Source organism: Gopherus flavomarginatus, chromosome 23, assembly GCF_025201925.1.
Source record: "Gopherus flavomarginatus isolate rGopFla2 chromosome 23, rGopFla2.mat.asm, whole genome shotgun sequence".
Classification (NCBI taxonomy): Eukaryota; Metazoa; Chordata; order Testudines; family Testudinidae; genus Gopherus; species Gopherus flavomarginatus.
The window spans coordinates 8,969,667-8,987,400 of NC_066639.1; the positions used below are offsets into that span (position 1 = coordinate 8,969,667).

At 51.1% G+C, this 17,734-nt stretch overlaps 2 protein-coding genes and 1 non-coding gene across 6 annotated transcripts in view; 1 reads left to right on the forward strand and 2 right to left on the reverse strand.

Annotated features, from left to right (window-relative positions):
• Positions 1-17,734, reverse strand: part of LOC127039341 (zinc finger protein 436-like) — a 782,343-nt gene that overhangs the window by 621,373 nt on the left and 143,236 nt on the right. The gene's annotated exons all lie outside the window — the stretch shown is intronic.
• LOC127039388 (zinc finger protein 436-like) overlaps positions 1-17,734 on the forward strand; it is a 191,683-nt gene that overhangs the window by 8,102 nt on the left and 165,847 nt on the right. The gene's annotated exons all lie outside the window — the stretch shown is intronic.
• On the reverse strand, positions 5,665-5,746 carry TRNAS-GCU (transfer RNA serine (anticodon GCU)). Its single transcript has one exon. It is a non-coding gene; the product is annotated as a tRNA-Ser (tRNA).

Here is a 17,734-nt window from a genome sequence, read left to right on the forward strand (position 1 = left end):
CCTGAAAAGCTTCTTTGATGTAACTTACCCCCCTTGGCCTAAAACGTCCAGCTGTAAAACCTCACTCCAAAGGACGGAGTAGGGGAATGTGTGTGAGAAAAAGAGTAGAGGAGAAAACTGACCCAGTGTTGATTGGAATGATTTGTATTTCAAAAGTAATATATTTTGATTAGCTTCAAAATCAATTTCAACACAGGTGTGTTAGGAGAAAGAAGGAGGTCAGAGAAAGTGTGGGCCCCTTATTGAATGCGGCAGGCAACCTCGTGACCGATGATATGGAAAAAGCTGAAGTACTCAATGCTTTTTGCCCCTCGGTCTTTACAGACACTGGCAGCACAGTATGGGGAGGAGGTGAGCAGCCCTCAGTGGTGAAAGAACAGATTAAGGACTATTTAGAAGAGCTGGACATGACCAAGTCCTTGGTTCCAGATCTGAGCGTCTGGAGGGAGTTGGCAAATGTGACTTCGGAGCCATTGATCATTATCATTGAAAACTCGTGGTGATTGGGGGAGGTCTCGGATGGTTGGAAAAAGGCAAATCTAGTGCCTATATGTCTGCACTGCAATTTTAGTCTTGCAGCCCAAGCCCTATAAGCCTGAGTCAGCTAACCTGGGCTTTGAGACAGGTGCCCTGGGTGCGTGAATCACATTATAGATATAACGTTAGGCTACATCTACAGTGCAATGAAACACCCATGGCTGGACCCTGTCACATTAATCAGGGACATGTGGCTTGGGCTCTAAAGTTGCAGTATACATGTCTCAGCTCCAGCTCCGTACCCTGCTCTAGGAGCCCAGAAGGTTGGGAGGGAGTTTAGTGAGTGGAAATGGTAAAAGCACAGTGAAGTATTACCCTGGACTTATGGCATTTCTCCATTGGTCTGTCTGCTTTGGGGCAGGGACAATAACACGTTCTGCTGCTTTTGTTATTTCAAACGGCAGTTTAGGATTTTCATTCTCACATATCAAGTATCAGAGGGTAGCCGTGTTAGTCTGGATCTGTAAAAGCAGCAAAGAATCCTGTGGCACCTTATAGACTAACAGACGTTTTGGAGCATGAGCTTTCGTGGGTGAATCCCCACTTCCTCAGATGCATGTAATGGAAATATCCAGGGGCAGGTATATATATGTGTGCTAGCAAGCAAGCTAGAGATAACGAGGTCAGTTCAATCAGGGAGGATGAGGCCCTGTTCTAGCAGTTGAGGTGTGAAAACCAAGAGAGGAGAAACTGGTTCTGTAATTGGCAAGCCATTCACAGTCTTTGTTCAATCCTGAGCTGATGGTGTCAAATTTGCAGATGAACTGAAGCTCAGCAGTTTCTCTTTGAAGTCTGGTCCTGAAGTTTTTTTGCTGCAGGATGGCCACCTTAAGGTCTGCTATAGTGTGGCCAGGGAGGTTGAAGTGCTCTCCTACAGGTTTTTGTATATTGCCATTCCTAATGTCTGATTTGTGTCCATTTATCCTTTTCCGTAGAGACTGTCCAGTTTGGCCGATGTACATAGCAGAGGGGCATTGCTGGCATATGATGGCATATATTACATTGGTGGATGTGCAGGTGAATGAACCAGTGATGGTGTGGCTGATCTGGTTAGGTCCTGTGATGGTGTCGCTGGTGTAGATATGTGGGCAGAGTTGGCATCGAGGTTTGTTGCATGGATTGGTTCCTGAGCAAGAGTTGTTATGGTGTGGTGTGCAGTTACTGGTGAGAATATGTTTCAGGTTGGCAGGTTGTCTGTGGGCAAGGATTGGCCTGCCACCCAAGGCCTGTGAAAGTGTGGGATCATTGTCCAGGATGGGTTGTAGATCCTTGATGATGCATTGGAGGGGTTTTAGCTGGGGGCTGTATGTGATGGCCAGTGGAGTCCTGATCAACAGAGCCAGACGTGTACCCAGAAGCCTCCTACTGCAAGACAAACCCAAGAGAGAAACCAACAGGACTCCACTGGCCATCACATACAGCCCCCAGCTAAAACCCCTCCAACGCATCATCAAGGATCTACAACCCATCCTGGACAATGATCCCACACTTTCACAGGCCTTGGGTGGCAGGCCAATCCTTGCCCACAGACAACCTGCCAACCTGAAACATATTCTCACCAGTAACTGCACACCACACCATAATAACTCTTGCTCAGGAACCAATCCATGCAACAAACCTCGATGCCAACTCTGCCCACATATCTACACCAGCGACACCATCACAGGACCTAACCAGATCAGCCACACCATCACTGGTTCATTCACCTGCACATCCACCAATGTAATATATGCCATCATATGCCAGCAATGCCCCTCTGCTATGTACATCGGCCAAACTGGACAGTCTCTACGGAAAAGGATAAATGGACACAAATCAGACATTAGGAATAGCAATATACAAAAACCTGTAGGAGAGCACTTCAACCTCCCTGGCCACACTATAGCAGACCTTAAGGTGGCCATCCTGCAGCAAAAAAACTTCAGGACCAGACTTCAAAGAGAAACTGCTGAGCTTCAGTTCATCTGCAAATTTGACACCATCAGCTCAGGATTGAACAAAGACTGTGAATGGCTTGCCAATTACAGAACCAGTTTCTCCTCTCTTGGTTTTCACATCTCAACTGCTAGAACAGGGCCTCATCCTCCCTGATTGAACTGACCTCGTTATCTCTAGCTTGCTTGCTAGCACACATATATATACCTGCCCCTGGATATTTCCATTACATGCATCTGAAGAAGTGGGTATTCACCCACGAAAGCTCATGCTCCAAACCGTCTGTTCATCTATAAGGTGCCACAGGATTCTTTGCTGCTTTTACATTCTCACACATGGTGCACAAAGCAGGACTCAACCCTTGGTGTAAACTAAATGAGCTGACCACAGATTCTGGCAGCCACAATGAGCCTTTTGGTGTGAGAGCTCAGACCTGCCCCGTCCCAGAGGGAGGGGGTCATCTGTGACGGGCTGGAACACTGATCTATCAGCTCTTAACTCCCAAACTTTCAGTAACTCTATTATCAGTGCCTGTGAGCATAATTTAAACCATAAGAACAGCCACACTGGACTGTAGGTCCATCTAGTTCTATCCTCTGGCTGTAGCCAATACCAGGTGCGCTAAGAGCTACTCAACAAGGCACGACTGGGAGTTGAACCCAGGGTCGCCTGTTTACAAGGCAGGTGCTTTAGCCATCTAAGCCATGGTGCTGGCCTGTGGCTAAGGGATATTGTCTGCTCACACCTGACTCCCTGCCATCCCCACCAGGGCCTGACAAGCTTTGCATGTGTTTGGATTCTGCAGGTGACATTTTTCTTGCAAGCTGTGTGTGTGCAGACCTGGCCAAAGATTCACATTACGAAGTTATTTTAGCATCATTATATTGCTCAGGTGTGTGAAAAACACACAACGCTCCCTTGGTCACCAGCTTTTGGCTGCGGCACACACTGCAATGCCACGTCTGGCCACAAAACTGCCCTGTTTTGGTGACAAAATAAAACCACCTTGATGAGAGGCCTAGAGCTTTTTGCAGCAAACTTAAAGCAACAAATTGTCAGTGTAAATGCTGCTGTTCATTATATCACCATAACTGGCCTCCTGCAGTATCCCACAATGCCTGCTGTGAACTCGCCGGCCCTGCATTCCTGCTAGAGGCTGGGCCCCTCCCCTTTCATAGCTCCAGAACGTTCTGACGGCTGAGCTGCTAGCTACACCGGCATTAGTTTGCTATAACTGCATTGCTTGGGGGAGTGTAAATTTTTTATACATCTAAGTAATGTGGTTACACCGACCTAATTTTGTAGTGTAGACCTGTCCAAATAATCACTCACACACCTTGGGAGTAAACCTTCCCCTGCTCCTCTGCTTTACAGAATCCAAACACGAGCAAACAGGGCTCACTGGGGATTGGCGGAGTCAGGTGTGGGCAGACACGATGCTTTAAGTAACAGCAGGCACCATAGCTTAGCTGATTACAGCACCTGTTTGGTAAACAGGAGATCCTGGGTTCAACTCGTAGTGGTGCTTGGTTGAGTGGCTTTTGAGGCACCAGGTGTTGGCGACTGTCAGAAAACAAGATTCAGAGCTAGACAGACCTTTGGACTAGCCCAGTGTGGTTTTTATTATGGTTTAAATTACACTCACAGGCACTGCTAACAGAGTTACCGAAAGTTTGGGTGTTAAGAGCTGGTAGGTCAGTGGTCCAGTCCCCTCAATGCAGTTTTACCATTTCCACTTGCTAAACTCCCTCCTGACCTTCTGGGCTCCTAGAACAGGGGACTCAGCCTGAGCCGAGACACGGACACTGCAACTTTACTATAGACCAAGCCGCATGACCCTGATTAATGTGACCTGGGCCAGCCGTGGGTGTTTCATTGCACTGGAGATGTAGCCTAATGTTATGTCTACACTGCGATTAACACACCCAGGGCACCTGTCTCAAAGCCCGGCCAGCTGACTCAGGCTTGTGGGGCTTGGGCTGCAAGACGATAAAATTACAGTGCAGACATAGGGGCTTGAGCCCAACCTCAGAGACCCCAGGAGGGGTGAGGGTTTCTCAACCCAGGCTTCAGTGTGAACACAAATATCCGCACCACAGTTTTTAGCCCCTCACCTGTAGCTCCATGGGCCCAAGTCAGATGACCCAGGCCGGCCATGCTGTCATCTTTATCCCAGGAGAGATGGACTCTCTCCATTGCAAAGTCAGCTCAGGTGTGGCACACTGTGCTCAAAGCAGCACCTGGAAGCCCCATATTCACCACTCTCATATAATAATGATACGGTTTGTACAAAGTCTGCCTGGTGAGGTATCATTTCAAAAGTCTTGATCTGTTGAACATTAATATTGTGTTGGACTGTGTGTGTAGCATTGGTTGGGGAGTTATGAAGTTTGCTGTGTGTGCATTACTGAGATATGTTATGAGGTTGGGAAATGCCCACCACCAGCATTTCAGGTGCGACAATGGAGGAGCCAGACTCGCTGCTGGCCCATTAAAGGGATCCACACTCCCAAATACTATCCCAGGAACCGTGTACAATGCAGACTTCTCCGAGATAGCACAGCGACAATGGACACTGCTTGACTCACATCATAGCAAAGGTATTTCCTAGCAAGTTGGAAGAAACTTTGAAAGAGGGGAAGAGACATCATGACTTGGCCTCTCTCCCCCACAACTCAACACCTGGAAACACATCTGGAGGACAAACACTGAACTGAAATAAATCAGAAGAGAATAATAATAATACATTCAAATCAAAGTCTCCAAACAGACTAGTATTGATTTTTCAGCAAAACTTTTCAGTTTGGGGAATTTTCTTTTCTGAGTCAGACTTTGCCAAAGGAAGTGGAGAAAAAATGTTTTTGAGCTACCTCTTTCAGAACAGCCTATCCTAGACACTAGCTCTGGTTCACTGTTTTGGTCTTGCTCAGGATGGGGGTATTTTAATTATTTGGGAAGGTCCCAGGGTGTTTGGGGGAGATTATGAGGATGTTCCCTTTTGAGATAAAAACTAAGAAATACAGGACTAGAGAATTTTTTAGAAATCTGAGATTTACACTTTGTATTTGAAGCAAGGGAAGGGGCTGAGATTCTGAGAAGGTTTTTGTTTGCAAGAAGCAACATTGCTAGAGCTGTTATTGTGCCAAAGAGGGAGATGGTTGTCTATAAAGGGGGGTGAAGACTAAATGCATCCAATGAGGATGGGATTTGAACCCATGCGTGTAGAGCATAATGGATTAGCAATCCATCACCTTAACCACTCGGTCACCTCACCTAAACTGTCAAAAAAGGCCCAGGAAGAGAAATCTAAGGCTGGCAGAGATAAGGACAATATGGAGTTTTTAAATACTAAGCATAAGCAGGGTCTGACTGAGCTCCCCCTTCACATCTAGTGAGGAGCTGGGGAAAGACTTCAGGAACAGACCGTGTTTGCATAGACACACCTACTCTGCATAGCTATGCAGCATGATGGGGCCACTTCCCCAAAATGACTAGTTTGGGATGGTGGTGGGTTACAAATCGCTTTAGGATTGAGTGGAATAAAATGTTATTCTACTTCCTGTATGAGTGAAGGGCAGCAGAACATACCTAGTCCGTCCTGATGGAGGGATAGGTGGGTGAGGAATAGCTTTTATTGGACTGCAGAGAAGTGATTGAGGATGTCACCTTAAACCAGTGGTCCCCAAACATTTCACATTGTGCCCTCTTAGCCATGGCTGTGGCCCCTCGGAAGCCGCGATCGAGAACCGGGGCTGAGAGTGGGGCTGTTGCTTGCTGGGGAGAGGGGTGCGGACAGGGGTAAAGGGGTCGATGCCGGGCTGGAAGCCAGAGTCTCAGGCTGAGGGTGGGGTTGGGGAAGAGCTTGGACAGAGTGGGGCTGAGTGGTGCTTCCTCCCTGCCCTCCATGGGGGCTGGCTCAGGCCCTGAGGTGCCCCCATGAATGTTCCTCTGTGTACCCCTAGAAATCACGCCCCACACTTTGGGGTCCACTGACCCTTACTCACTAAGCAGGGGCTAGTGATGCCCAAGCCCAGGGAAAGGGGAACAAGTGTGGAGGCCCCAGCACCAGAACCATGGCCCCTCCTTCTGTCTGTGGCTCCGCCCCCTTCCACGCCTTCCCCCACTGGCCCCACCCTGTCACTCCTTTACCTCTGCCCCGCTGCGGTCCCAAGATCACAGAAGCTCTGTGCCCCTGCTGCAGCCCCTGGGCCATAGCAGGGAGTGGGAGCTCCTTCAGCCCTGAGGCTGACATAGAGGAGACTTTTCCAGGGGGACCTAATTTGGCCAGGGCCCCTGGTTATGGGCCCCACTGTCCCCTTGGCAATGCAAGGTTTGGGGAGGCTGAGTCCCCTCCCCCCCGAGCCTCCATTACGAGCCGCACAGGCTACTACTGCTCAGTGTGTGGCCAGTCTCTATGTTTTCTGCTGCTCATTCTGGGAAGCCTGGCCGGCCTTAGGGGTGGGTCCCCCTGGCAGCTGCCCAGGGCTCCATGGGGTCAAAGGGCACCGTGTGGCAGTGCAAAGGTGCTCACTGCTCTCCCCTGCCCCAATGCTCCTCCATGGGGCCATAGAGGGTTGGGGGGTGCGAGGAGCAGCACTATGTGCTCCATGCGTCCTGGTCACTTTCCCCACCTGGGCCGTGCTGTGAGAGGAGCATCAGAAGCTGCTGCTCTCTGCCCTCCCCTTATGCAGCCCAGCTGAGGAAAGTGACCTGGATGCAGGGAGCTCGGATGATCTCGCTTCTTGCCCCCACATCCCACAGCCCCTAGGGGTGCCTGGAGGAGCAGCGTTCCAGGGAGGAGTGGGGGGCAGCAATGCCAGCTGCTCCATGCACACAGGTCAGTGTCCCCACATGGGCGCAGGAGGGGGTGCAGGAGTTTCTGTGATGCCTATTCTATCAATATCGTCACTCAGTACCAGGCACTCAAATTCACCCATCTTAGTACTTAGACATCTAGCGTTTGTATTTAAGTATTTATAAAATGTTTCCCATTTTAGCTGTCTGCTATTATGTGATGTAATTGAGGGAGACTCTTTCATTTCACTGTTTCTGATCAGATCCTACCTGTACATTATCATCTTCCATCCTCTCCTCCTTACTAGGCTGTAGAGAATCCCTGTGAATAGTTCCAATCCTAACGGATGTCTCTGTCTGAACCCTGTGCTCCTCAGTGCCTTTCGGCTTTCCCCCAGCTCTGAGGCTGTGTCTACACTGCGCACCTTACCACGGTACAGCTGTGCCACTCTAACCGTGCCATTGTAAGGTGCGCTGTGTGGCCGTCCTTATCGCTGGGAGAGAGCTTCCCCGGCAACAAAACCAAACCACCTCCAACGAGGGGCAGGAGCTTCGTCACCGGGAGCACAGCTCCACCTACAAAGCGCTGTTCACTCTGCTGCTTTGCAGGGCTCAAATTTTGGCATTCGGGGAGTGTTTTTTCTCACCCCCGAGCGACAAAATTTTTAACAACAAAAGCCTAAGTTTAAAAAAAACTCCTCTGCAACCTATTTAATTTTACCTTTATACAACCTTTGTACTGTCTCCAGTTTTCGTGCCCAAAGTCCCCAAGGAAAAGGAAAACAACCAGCAGTGGAACCAATAGGAAACCCAGCAATAGAACTCAGGAAACCTGGAGGTGTGCTAGGCTGACCAGATGTCCTGATTTTATAGGGACAGTCCGAATTTTGGGGTCTTTTTCTTATCTAGGATCCTATTACCCCCCACCCCCGTGCCGACTTTTCACACTTGCTGTCTGGTCACCCTAGGGTGTGCACGTGTGGGTCCCAACTGCTCCCTGCCCCCCTCATTGAAGCAGATGTGCAGGGTTACTGCCCTGGGAACTGCAGGGCACCAGTGGACATGGGGTTGGCTGGAGGTAGGGTCTGGCTGCAGGCAGGGCAAGGGATGCGGGGCTGGCTGGCTTCAGGCAGGGGGGTGCATCAGGGGTTGGCTGGAGACAGGGCAGGGGGTGCAAGGCTGGCTGCAGACAGGGGATGCAGGGCTGGTGCAGGCTTGAAAGGTGTGGGGACTGGCTGGCTTTGGGCAGGGCCATAGGGGGGTGTGGCAGGAGTTGGCTGGAGACAGGGCAGGGGGTGTGTCAGGAACTGGCTGCAGGGCTGGCTTCAGGCAGGGCAGGAAGGATGCGGCTGGTGCGGGCAGGGCAGGGGGTGCAGGGCTGGCTGCAGGTAGGGCATAGGGCAGGGCCGGTGCAAGGATGTTTCACGCCCTAGGCGAAACTTCCACCTTGCGCCGTCCCCCCCTGCGCCCCCACCCTAAGGCGCCCCACCCATGGCAGCTCCCCTCCTCTACCCTGAGGCGTCCATCTTGTGGCAACTCCCCCGCTCTGCTCTGTGGCACCTCCCTTGCCCGAGCTCACCCCTGCTCCGAGCACGAGCATCCCGAGCACACCGTGGCCGCTTCACTTCTCCCGCCTCCCAGGCTTGCGGCACCTAAGCCTGCTAGGCAGTCAAGCACCCTCCTCTGAGCCACAGCAGCCCTGACAGTTGACAATAGAGGCATCTTAACCCCTGAGTTCCTTCAATGTGTCCCCCTCCGGGATCCAGCTCCAATCACCAGATACTCTGGATATGTCTATACCACCTGCCGAATCGGTGGGCAGCGATCGATCCAGCGGGGGTCGATATATCGTGTCTAGTGTAGATGTAACACATCAAGTGCTCTCCCCTCGATGGCTGTGCTCCAGCTTGGTGAGAGACGCAGGCAGAGTCTATGGGGAGCTGCAGCAGTCGACTCACCGCGACTGTGACTTTATAAGTATAATCTAATATCTCATTGAAAGGTGACAGGGCCAGAAAGAGTTAATTAACTCACCTCACCGACTGACCTGACCCATGGGTGAACCTTAAGAACTGGTTAGCAAGATATGTAAATGAACAGAGCTTTGAAATGCAAGTCTGCAGTGTTAGAGGTAGAAGGGGAGATGTTTGCTCAGGTCTTGTGATGTAAGCAAACAAGTCTTGTCTGTTGCTATAGTTTTAATTCAAGGAGCAAAAAAGGAATATTAACATTTATGATGATACTTGAGTGAAATAGTATTATTGTCTCTGTGTCTCTTTGAAGGTTGTGGTAACCTGTATTTGAACTGTTTGATGGATAAATTACCCTGTACTAATTGCGAGGATGTTTGGAAGGAGAGTTAAGCCTATTGTTTTCTCAGGCCGAAAGGCTGCTGGAAATGTATAAAAAGCCTGGGACACGATCCTTCTTCATCTCAGATCTGCTTTGGGTTTCAAGAGGGGGAAACCTTAAGCCACAAGGATTGAGATCCCCAGTCATTGACTGGAGCCACCCTGAATATGGAAATTGGACTATAACCTATGGACTATTTCTAAAAGGACTTTTGGCAACTACAAGCTCACCTCTACTATGTATCTAAACCTCAAGAATTGAATTCAAGTCTATATGTCTATTAATCTTTTAACCAACACTCTCTCTCTTTTCTTTTCTAATAAATTTTAGCTTAGTTAATAACAATTGGCTATAGCATGTATTTTAGGTAAGATCTAAGTTATAATTGAACCTGGGTGTGTGGCTGATCCTTTGGGATTGGTAGAATCTTTTTTTTTATGTGATGAAGTAAGATTTTCAGAAATCATCATCATATCTGACAGGTGTGTCTGGACGGAGGCCTGAGGCTGGGTACTTTAAGGGAACTGCGTGGTTTAAACTTCTAAGTAACCAGTGAGGTACTACAGAAGCTGTTTTGTGCTAGCTTGGTAAATCTAAGTATTGAAATAACCACCAGTGTTTGGGATTTGTCTGCCCTGTTTTGTTTGCAGTTCAACCTGATTGAGTGACCTCAGCTGTCTCCCACGGGCAGCACCGTCACACCTACATCCAGGCTGTAGGGGTACGAGGGATCTTAGGGGCCTTGGAGTGCACAGATACCTACGTCCAGGCCGTAGGGTTCCCGGGGGGGCTTAGAGAGTTTTGAGGGGGACACAGATACCAATCTCCAGGCTTTAGGGGTCCCAAGGGGCCTTAGGGGGTTCGTGGGGTGCACATATTCCTAAATCCAGGCTGTAGTGGTACCAGGGGGGCTTAGGGGGTTAGTGGGGGTCACAGATACCTACGTCCAGGCTGGAGGCATCCTGGGAGTCTTAGGGGATTTTTGGTAGCCCAAGATACCTATGTCCAGACTGTAGGGGTAGCAAGGGGTCTTAGGGGTTCGGGTGGGCACAGATACCTATGTCCAGGCTGTATCGGTCCCTGGGGCGGGTTAGAGGTTTTGTGAGGGGCACAGATATCTACGTCCAGATTGTAGATGTCCCGGGGGGGTTGGGGTGTTGTGGGGGTACAAATACCTACATCCAGGCTGTAGGGGTTCCTGGGGGGCTAGGGGGTTTCTGAGGGGCACATAACCTACATGCACACCGGAGTGTCCCAGGGGCTTCTGAAGTCTATATGGGGCACAGATACCAATGTCCTGGCTGTATAGGTTCCTGAGGGGCTTAGGGAGGTTGTGGGGGGCACAGATACCTAAGTTCAGGCTGGAGGGGTCTCCAGGGGTCTTAGGTGTTTGGTGGGGGGCACAGATACCTACGTCCAGGCTGCAGGGGTCCCGGAGGGGCTTAGGGTCTGTCACGGAATGTGGGGGAGTCCGGTCCGGCACCCCTCTTCCTGGGATTCACAGTGACTCTCAGCCAGCCAGTAAATCAGAAGGTTTATTGGACAACGGGAGTGAAGGATACAGCAGAGTTTGGAGACATAAGCAGGACCCCGCAATCGAGTCCTTCTGGGGGTTCGGGAAACATAGTTCCCAGTTTGGGATTCCCTGAATTCCAACCACCCAGACCTAAAACGAAACTGAACTAACCCAACTCCCTCCAGCCAGCCCCTTCCTGTGTCTTGCTTCCCGGGCAAAGTTGCTGACCCTCTCCCACCTGCCTAGCTCAGGTACAGGCAGAGCACGTGTCCGGTCCTAAAGTCACCCCCTGCTCTCCCATCCCCCACACAGACAGTCCCTACTCCATCGCCGTAATGCACAGAGCATTTCCCGCATGGAGCAACAGTGACACCGTGTGGCCACGCAGGGTAATGCACAGAGCATTTCCCATGGAACAACAGTGTCACCATGTGGCCACGCAGGGTAATGCTCAGAGCATTTCCCATAGAGCAACAGTGACACAGTTTGGCCATTCAGGGTAATGGACAGATCATTTCCCGCATGGAGCAACAGGGACACCGTGTGGCCATGCAGGGTAATGCACAGAGTATTTCCTGCATGGAGCAACAGTGACACTGTATCAGAAGGGTAGCCGTGTTAGCCTGGATCTTTAAAAGCAGCAAAGAGTCCTGTGGCACCTTATGGACTAACAGACGTTTTGGAGCATGAGCTTTCGTGGGTGAATACCCACACAGATTTTTTTGAGGATCAAAATGACAGTCTGGACCTCTACGTTGAATGCTTCCGCCGACGTGCACAGGCAGAAATTGTGGAAAAACAATATCGCTTGCCTCATAACCTAAGTCGTGCAGAACGCAATGCCATCCACAGCCTCAGAAACCACCCAGACATTATCATCAAAGAGGCTGACAAAGGAGGTGCTGTTGTCATCATGAACAGATCTGACTACCAAAAGGAGGCTGCCAGACAACTCTCCAACACCAAATTTTACAGGCCACTTCCCTCAGATCCCACTGAGGAATACACTAAGAAACTGCACCATCTACTCAGGACATTCCCTACACTAACACTGGAACAATCAACATACCCTTATAGCCCCTACCAGGGTTATTCTATCTACTACCCAAGATCCACAAACCCGGAAATCCTGGACGCCTCATCATCTCGGGCATTGGCACTCTCACTGAAGGACTGTCTGGATATGTGGACTCTCAACTCAGACTCTATGCCACCAGCACTCCCAGCTATCTCTGTGACACCACTGATTTCCTGAGGAAACTACAACGCATTGTTGACCTTCCAGAAAACAACATCCTAGCCACCATGGATGTAGAGGATCTCTACACGAACATCCCACACACAGATGGAATACAAGCTGTCAGGAACAGTATCCCTGATGATGCCACAGCACAACTGGCTGCTGAGCTCTGTGCCTTTATCCTCACACACAACTATTTCAAATTTGATGACAATATATATCTCCAGATCAGTGGCACAGCTATTGGCACCTACATGGCACCACAATATGCCAATATTTTTATGGCCGACCTGGAACAACGCTTCCTCAGCTCTCGTCCACTCATGCCCCTTCTCTACCTACGCTACATTGATGACATCTTCATCATCTGGACCCATGAGAAGGAGTCTCTGGAAAAATTCCACCATGATTTCAACAGCTTCCACCCCACCATCAACCTCAGCCTGGACCAATCTATACGGGAGGTCCACTTCATAGACACCACGGTGCAAATAAATGATGGTCACATTACCATCACCCTGTACTGAAAACCTACCTACCACTATGCCTACCTTCATGCCTCCAGCTTCCATCCCGGGCATATCACACGATCCATTGTCTACAGTCAAGCACTGAGGTACAACCGCATCTGCTCTAACCCCTCAGACAGAGACTAACACCTACAAAATCTCCACCAAGCATTCTCAAAGCTACAATACTCACACGAGGAAATAAGGAAACAGATCAACAGAGCCAGACGTGTACCCAGAAGCCTCCTACTGCAAGACAAACCCAAGAAAGAAACCAACAGGACTCCACTGGCCATCACATACAGTCCCCAGCAAAAACCTCTCCAACGCATCATCAGGGACCTACAGCCCACCCTGGACAATGATCCCACACTTTCACAGGCTTTCGGTGGCAGGCCAGTCCTCGCCCACAGGCAACCTGCCAACCTGAAACATATTCTCACCAGTAACTGCACACCGCACCAAAGTAACTCTAGCTCAGGAACCAATCCATGCAACAAACCTTGGTGCCAACTCTGCCCACATATCTACATCAGCGACACCATAACAGGATCTAACCAGATCAGCCATGCCATCACCTGTTCATTCACATGCACGTCCACAAATGTAATATAATCATATGCCAGCAATGCCCCTCTGCTATGTAAATTGGCCAAACTGGACAGTCGCTACAGAAAAGGATAAACGGAAACAAATCAGATATCAGGAATGGCAGTATACAAAAACCTGTAGGAGAACACTTCAACCTCCCTGGCCACACTATAGCAGACCTTAAGGTGGCCATCCTGCAGCAAAAAAACTTCAGGACCCGACTTCAAAGAGAAACCGATGAGCTTCAGTTCATCTGCAAATTTGACACCATCAGCTCAGGATTAAACAATGACTGTGAATGGCTTGCCAATTACAAAACCAGTTTCTCCTGCCTTGGTTTTCACACCTCAACTTCTAGAACAGGGCCTCATCCTCCCTGATTGAACTGCCTCATTATCTCTAGCTTGCCTGCATATATATACCTGCCTCTGGAACTTTCCACTACATGCATCTGACGAAGTGGGTATTCACCCACGAAAGCTCATGCTCCAAAACGTCTGTTAGTCTATAAGGTGCCACAGGATTCTTTGCTGCTTTTACAGATCCAGACTAACACGGGAAACCCCTCTGATAAGTGACACCATGTGGCCACACAGGGTAATGCACAGAACATTTGCTGCATGGTGCAACGGTGACACCTTGTGGACACACAGGGTGAGGCAGTATCGATTTCTTGACTTGAGATACAGTGACACTGTGTGGCCACACAGAGTATTGCACAGAGTATTTCCCGCATGGAGCAACAGTGACACTGGGCGGCCACGCAGGGTAATGCACAGAGCATCACACCTACGTAGAGGCTCTAGAGATCCCTGGGGGGCTTAGGGGTCATGGGGGGCACAGATAGCTACGTCTAGGCTGGAGGCATTCCAGTGGGGATTAGGGGCTTCATGGGGGACACAAATATCTACATCTGGGCTTTAGAGGTCCCTGGATGGCTTAGGGGGTTGTGGTGAGCACAGATACATACGTCCAGCCTGTAGTGATCCCTAGGGGTTTAGGGAGTTGGTGAGGGGCACAGAAACCTATGTATGGTCTGGAGGGGTCCCTGGGGGACTTAAGGGGTTGTGGTTGCGCAGATACCTACATCCCAGCTGGAGGGGGCCCTGGCGAGCTTAGGGGGTTTGTGTGGCATACACATAGCTACAACCAGGCTGGTGGGGGCCCTATGGGTCTTAGGGGGCTTGTGGGGGGCAGAGATACCTATGTCCAGGCTGGAGAAGTCTTGGGGAGGGCTTAGGGGGTTCCTGGAGGTCACAAATATCTATGTCCAGGCTGGAGGGGTTCTGGGGGTATTAGGGAGTTGTGGGGGAGCAGAGATACCTATTTCGAGGCTGTAGGGGTCCCGGGGTTGCTTTGGAGAATTTTGGGGTACAGATACCTACGTCCATGTTGTAGGGGTCGCTAGGAGGATCAGTGTGTTCGTTAGGGTTCACAGATACCTACGTCTAGGCTATAGGGATCCTGGGGGGGCTTAAGGGTTTGTGAGGGGCACAGATACCTTCATCCAGGCAAGAGGGGTCCTGGGGGCCTTAAGGGGTTCGTGTTGGGCACAGATACCTGCATCTAGGCTGGAGGGGTTCTGGGGGGTTTAGGGGGGTTGTGGGGATCTCAGATAACTATGTCGAGGCTGGAGGGGTCCCATCGTGGCCTAGGGAGTCTGTGGGGGGCACAGATACCTGCATCTAGACTGGAGGGGTTTCGGGGGTCTTAGGAAGGTTGTGGGGGCACATATACTTATGTCCGTGCTGGAGGGGCCCCATCATGGCTTAGGGGATTCGTGGGGTCAGAGATACCTATGTCTAGTCTGGAGGGGTCCCGGGGGGGATTGGCTGTGTTGGGGGTGGGGAACAGATACCTACGTCCCGATTGTAGGTGGCCCTGGGTAGCTTAGGTGCTTTGTGGGGGTCACAGATACAAACATCCATGCTGTAGGGGTCCCGAGAGTCTTTGTGGGGCTCTGGGGGTCACAGACACCTACCTACAGGCTGGAGGGGTCCTCTGGGTCTTAGGGGGTTTGTGGGGCATACAGATGCCTACATCTGGGCTTGTGGGTTCCCTGGGGGGCTTAGAGGTTTGTAGGGAGCACAGATACCTTTATCCAGCCTAGATGGGTCCCAGTTGGATTAGGAGGTTGTGGGGGGCACAAACTATGTAAGCAGAAGCAGAATGAACTCTACCCTGACATCTGGTGGTGAATTATGTCTAGTGTGGAAAAGAATTTCAGGGGCTGATCATGTTTGCATAGGCACACCCACTCCACCTGACACAGCCACGGCAGCCTGGGATGGCTGCTTTGGCCGCTGTGGTATCCCCAGTTTATTTGTTGTTGGGGCATGAGATGTGGACTGTTGTCACCCTGATTGTGTGGATTAGGAACTGTGAAACTGCTTTGAGACAGGGATTCTCACCATCAACTGAGTGGCACTCGCTAGAAAAGGGAGTGGGCTCCTTGGGTGAGCCAGAAACACCAATTGTACTTTTTTCTGTTTTGACAGTTGAATAGCAGAACTGATTTTTGATTCTCTTAAGAATTGAAGTTCTAGATTGTTGATCTGAAATCACTGAAGAGCTGGGCTAGCTAGTGGTCGAGTCTGAAGCTATATTGTGGAGCAGAGCAGCTGATGGAGAGAAACAGTTTGTGAGATGGTTGGAGTAGCCCGTAGAGTGAGGTGAGCTGAGCAGTTTGTTGGAGCAGTTGGAGCAGACTACAGGTTGGCTGGTAGAGCAGAGCAGCTGGTGGGGAAGGTGGAAGTAGAATCCCATGAAGACCTCCTCCCCACTGCCTGGCTCGAGTTACAGGCTAAGGTCCTGTCCCTCACCTTAAGTCACCCACTGTTCTCCCATCCCCCACACAGACAATCCCTACTCCATCACAGTAATGCCCAGAGCATTTCCCGCATGGAGCAACAGTGACATCGTGTGGCCACGCAGGATAATGCACAGAGCCTTTCCTTCATGGAGCAACAATGACACCGTTTGACCATGCGCGGTAATGCACAGAGCATTTCCCTCATGGAGCAACAGTGACACCATGTGGCCATGCAGGGTAATGCACAGAGCATTTCCTGCATGGAGCAACATTGACACCGTGTGGCCACACAGGGTAATGCACAGAGCATTTCCCTCATGCAGCAACAGTGACACCGTGTGGCCACGCAGGGTAATGGACAGAGCATGACACCTACGTAGAGGCTGTAGAGATCCCTGGAGGACTTAGGGGTCATGGGAGGTACTTGCGTCCAGGCTCAGGGTTCGAGGTGGGAGGCTAGGGGGAGGAGAAGCAGTACAATACGGTAATAACAGTAATAATGATAATTACTGCAGCCAGGAGAGGTGAGTCATTTTAGAACTTATTACTCAAAGAACTGAATTTAAGCATAAGACAGAAATAAAACGGTGAAATGCACAGACCTGTTAAAAAGCTCCCGAGCCGGGAACTTCAGCCCCGCATCTTCTGCCAGGGTCCAGGGCCTCTCCTCCCTGCCCCAGGGTGGCTCCTCTCCCCCTTCAACCCCCCTCCACTGCAGCTCCTGCTGGGGTCTGGGCTTCTCCCGCCCCCTGCCTCCCAACCCTCCGTGGCTTCTCCTCCCCTGCCCCAGCTTGGCACTTCTCCCCCTCCCCATTGCAGCTCCTGCAGGGGCCCGGGGCTTCTCCTCCCCCCCGCCCCCTCCCCAGCGTGGCTCCAGCCCAGTCCAGGGCTTCTCCTCCCCCACTCCAGCTCGGCTCCTCTCCCCCCCGCCCCCTGCCAGTATCTGGAGCTTCTCCTCCCCCCAACCTACCACTGCCCCCAGCCCCAACCTAGCCAGGCTCCCTGGGGCACTCGATGCTGCAGTGACCGAAGCCGAGCTTGGCGGGCTGGGAGCAGTGATTCACGTGGAGGCCATGGCAGAGCCATCAGCCCGAGAGGTGCGGGGCAGCCCCAGGGTGCAGGACGGGCTGTGCTGCTTCTGGACCCACACCCCCACCCACGCCGACCCATGAGGCTGTTTGTGGGGGGACTCACTCAACCCCTGCAGGAGCAGGGAGAGGGGAGCAGCTGAGTGGAGACTGCCCAGCAAACAGCTGATCGCAGCTGCATGCAGGCTGTCCCCAGGGAAAAGCTCAGCTGGACGTAGGTATCTGTGCCCCCATGAACTGCTAAGCCCTCCAGGGACCTCTCCAGCCTTGACATAGGTATCTGTGCCCCCCACAAGCCCCTAAGCCCCCCAGGGACCTGTATAGCCTGGAAGTTATCTGTGCACCTCATAAACCTCCTAA